Source organism: Plectropomus leopardus, chromosome 5 (assembly GCF_026936395.1).
Source record: "Plectropomus leopardus strain MGB_pleo_1.0 chromosome 5, ASM2693639v1, whole genome shotgun sequence".
Lineage (NCBI taxonomy): Eukaryota > Metazoa > Chordata > Actinopteri > Perciformes > Serranidae > Plectropomus > Plectropomus leopardus.
This window is the reverse complement of record NC_142180.1, coordinates 35,980,289-35,985,050: the sequence shown is the minus strand read 5'-3', so window position 1 is coordinate 35,985,050 and position 4,762 is coordinate 35,980,289.

Sequence of the window (4,762 nt, the reverse complement as noted above, 5' to 3'; positions counted from 1 at the left end):
TGTAGTTTTTCCTTTGTAAATGCAGGAGCATGGCTCAAAGACAAATCTGTTAACTAGCTCTGACCCAGATTCCACTGCAGCTTTGGCTTGGCTCTCAGTCTCTGACTCTGCGGCTGCAGCCGTGTTATTCCACCGGTCACTGATGACTGCTTTTGTGTATGCACAAGATGTTGTAACTTTTAACATGTTGTGTTTACCCTTAAATTTGATGAGAAATGTTTGGCTACATGCATCAAACCTTTATTAAAAACAGGCTTAACAAGTAGAAGGGTGTCTGTCAAACATATATGTAACCGCTGCACAACAAAAACAATGGTTTGCAGAAACATTCAATGCCGACTTTATTTCTGGTGACTGGAGTCACAGTTGCATCACTTTTGTGTTTAAATGTTTCATTTGTAAGTTTTTGCACTGATTATTCTTTGGTGATATTCTTGCATTGAGACTTTGAATTATCTTCTGTGATGTCTCTGCTTGCTCTGTTGTCACCATGACCCTGACCTGATTAAAATGTTTACTTTCTGTGTGTTATGCAACACAGCAGTGATTCGGCCTGCGTATATGTCATTAATGTCCTGGACAATGATTATCTGCTGCAAGATGTGCTGTGTTTCCATGAAGGCCCCTGAGATTTTGTTTGGAGCAAGCAGAAGATGAAGTGGGTAGTTTGGAGGAGACAAACGTCTCTCCACTGATGCAACACAGCAGGAAAATAATATACAGGATCTCTCAGTTTATAGACAACATACAGACTGCATGCTGTGATGTTACATGATGTAATAAATGTCACACTTACGGGATTAACAGGGTTGATTTAACAGCGATGATGAAGAGGGCAGCAGTTGAGAAGCTTTATTGGACACTTTTTACATGACAAACACATTCAGGATGGGATGTGCAGCTTTGTTTCAAGGTCTGATTTTACATGAGAGCTGCCCTTTAACCCTTTGAAACCTGGGGGAATTGACTGCATTTCCTACAAAACATGGGAAGAGGGGCAATGAGCAAAAATTGGCAAGAAATTAATTTAAAAAAAAAGAAGAAAAGAAAAAAGAAAATTACCTGAATTCAACAAAAAAAAAGAAAGAAGAGTAAAAAGTGGGGAAAAGGTGCTAAAATAATTTTAAAAAATACCAAAATAAATAAATAAATAAATAAATACAGAAATATTTCTGTAGCCTAATCATAAATGTATAATTTTAAATTTGGATTTCTTGATATTTTTTTCTATTTACTGGATCATTTCTAATTTCTTTTTTTTTGCAATTTGCATTTTTTTTAAATCTAGAAATCTAAATTTATAATTACATATTTAAATTGGACTAAAGAAAAAAAAAACCCTCATATTTATATAATTATTTATATCTTAGCACCTTTTCCAAGTCATTTCCTGTTTTTGTTCTTTTACTCTTTTGTTGCTAATGTATTTTATTGATTTCTTGCTGTTTTTGGGTAATTTCTTTTCAGGTTGCTGATTGCTTTTTATCCCATGTTTTGGAGAGAAACAAAACCAACTTGCTCATGTTTTGAAGATTTAAATGCTTGCTCATGGTTCCTGAACGCAGCACAAGAAAAGTCATGTCGACCCTGGTTTCAGAGGGTTAAAGAGCAGAAATCAGTGGAAAAACAAGGATTAGTTTCTAAAAATGCAGAGTGGACCTCAGCTGTGTGCAAAGAGAGCAGGCAACAATATCCCAGCTGCAAGTGATCGGGTCTGTAAACAGAACATTATCATGCTGGAGCTGTTCGACTGTCTGCACCTGAACACAGCAGGGGGGCCAAGGTGTCTTTGTAACAGCTCACATGATCCCTGCTGTGCTGTCTGGTGTTCTGGAAAGTGACACGAAACATAATAACCTGTGCAAAGCTGTGGTAAGATGACTGTGTCGGAGGGGCCATTGCTTTCAGAAAGTTGTCTGAACATGTTCCACTGAAACAGTGGAAAAATATTGAAAACACGTCGCAGTGACCGGAGCCCCTCCGAGGGGAAATCAGCCTGCCAAAAAATATGATGAGTAATAACCAGAGCATGGATCAGGCTGTGTTTTCTCCACTTTCAGGAGGGGATTCAAGGCTACAAACTCTCTCTCTCAGCCTGAAAACAGCAGCTCAGCAGCCATGTGATCAGTGAGTAAGCCTCCCAAAAAACCCCATCACTCTCACTAACCGCAAGGGACCGAGTATCTTCCACCCCGGTGCAAGCATTCAATCACTGCCTTCATTCTTGTCTACGCTCACTGTCTGCAGTTCCAGCACAAATAACTTTAAGAGATTTATATTGTAGAAAAAAAATACTAGAGGTCACTTCTAGAAGATTCACAACATTTCGCTCAGTACTGACAAAGCCCAGATGCACTCGATAACAAAAGCTTCAAACAGATAAATGTAGTAATGAGGGGTGAAGGAGCAAGATTGCAAAGATGTCCCTGAAGTGATCTGAGTGAATCACTCACTTTGTGTTTGTACACTCTGTGAAATTTAACCTTCACATCTCCGCCTCTGATGAGACGAGCATCACAGGTGTCTGTTACATCAGGAGGCCCATAAAGCAGCTTTTCCTCCTTATTTTTTTCATCTGTAGCAAAGACGTCTCTTAACATTTCTCTCATGATTGGTAACAGATTAGTGGTCTTAAACATCCTAAGAAGTACCAGCTGCTTTCTAGGAAATTATTGGAAAAGAAATCAGTAAAATTGTCGGGAAACAAGTGACCCATATAGAGCTGCCAATTTTTTTCCAGTTCAGAAATTGCTGTTATTTAATGCATGTCGGTACATTTTGCTGCTGTTTACTGCCTTAGATCCACAGAAGCAGTAAAACTGGGTATGTAAACCTTTCAGCATATACAAAGGTGACAATGCCTTATTTTTAAGTCTTTTTTATGAAGATTACTAATAGTATAATAATAAAAAAAAGAAATAATACAATAAAAATAAAATAGAATAAAGAAAAAAAAAATAAACGTTTGGAGAACCTTTACAGAATACGAGTGCCTACTAACAAAATGTGTTCTTCTCTCAGATTTGTTGTCCATTTGAACTGGACTGCATTAACCCTTTGAATCCTGGACTGACATCACTTTTCTTTTGCTGTGATCAGATGCCTGTCACAGGTAGGTATTTAAACCTCTGAATCATGCATTCAAGCAAACTGGTACGATTTCTCTTGATCCATGGGGAAAAAGGCAATAAGCATCTTGAAAGTAAAAATCATGCAGTCTGCAAGAAAGTGATGATTTAGAAAATATATATTTAATGTCTTCAACTTTTTTATATTATTTATTTATTTAACCTTTGTAATTTTTTGTTTGTTTGATTTTTTTGCTGATTTTCAGGTCATTTTTTGTACTTTTTTTTTGCACATTTCCTGTTTATTTCTATTATTTATTCTATTTAAATAAGCTTTTGGCCTTCTTCACGTTTTTCAAAGAAATCAAGCCAATTTTCCCAGGTTCCAAAGGATTACGAGTTAACATACATTTTTCATATTGTTTTCATCAAAATTAGAGTAATGGTTTAATATTTTCTATATTATCACATTCTCGCCAAGAGCGAGGGGACAAGATTGATTCTGGGGAAGGCAGAAATCTGAAAAAAAACAAAAACAATAGAATTTGAAAACAATTCACAATGTGAATCACTCTATTTTTTATTGGAAATTAGAAAATGTTTGGGGGGCCACCTGGTACCCTACTGGGGACCAGATTTTACCTAGAGCCTGTAAGTTGTGTGCATAAAACAGCACAAAATTGAGCTTGTTCATCACCCACAGACCTCAACTGAGGTCAGTTTTAGGCCCCAAATGTCCTCAAACCCTAAAAACGATGCTCAGTTAGCTTTGGATAAAAACATGTGACAGTTCAGCATACAGTCCTCAACAATAACACATATTACCAACCAACAAGTCTCCCTGCTTCCACATTCAAAGCAGCCTAAAACCAGGCCTGTGGCTGATTATCTTCACTTACACAGATTTAAGTTGTTTCATTTGAATGCCTTTAAACAAAATCCACTATGATACTGGAGGTGAGAAATAAGGCTTTAACGGTTGCTCACACACAGACTGCTGAAATAGTTTTTAATCAGAAACAGAAGGTAAGAAATGAGACGCGAAAGAAAGAAAACAATACGGACAAAACAAATATTTTGACTACCCACGGCGATGAATCATGTCCGAACTCTTCCACATGTAAATCTGAAGTTTAGTGAACGGCGCTGATGCATTGTAATGGTAGCAGATGTTCACAGAGCGAGGTCTGACGGGCCGTTGTTGAAGAAGAGGCCTAATCCAGAGACACGTGGGACATTAGATCATATCCTGTCGCCCCTTCTTGGCTCGCCGCTCTTCCACTTTCTAATTTATTACTGGGATATTTAGGACAACTCATCTCTCTCTACCCCAAATGAAAGTTATCTAAGAACATGATTTTTCCCCGACATCTTTTATCAATAATCACCATCACTTCAATGGTTGTTTTGGCCGGTTTATCCAAAATATGCGCACCATATCTATTTGAAGTGATCAGGCCTCCTCTCCCAAGCCTAAGATCATAATCGGACTTGAATCATGTGGAAAGTTTTTTTGTTGAATCCAGAGGAAAATTGCAAAAGTTATCTCAACACAAACACTAAAACACTAAAACTGGAAAGACCTGCTACATCGACGGGGGGAAAAAAATCAATTCTTGGGGAAAAAAAGGAAAGAATTTGTGTTTTTGGCTCCTGCTCAGTTTAGAGCTGTCTCTCTTACTCACTCCCTTCCT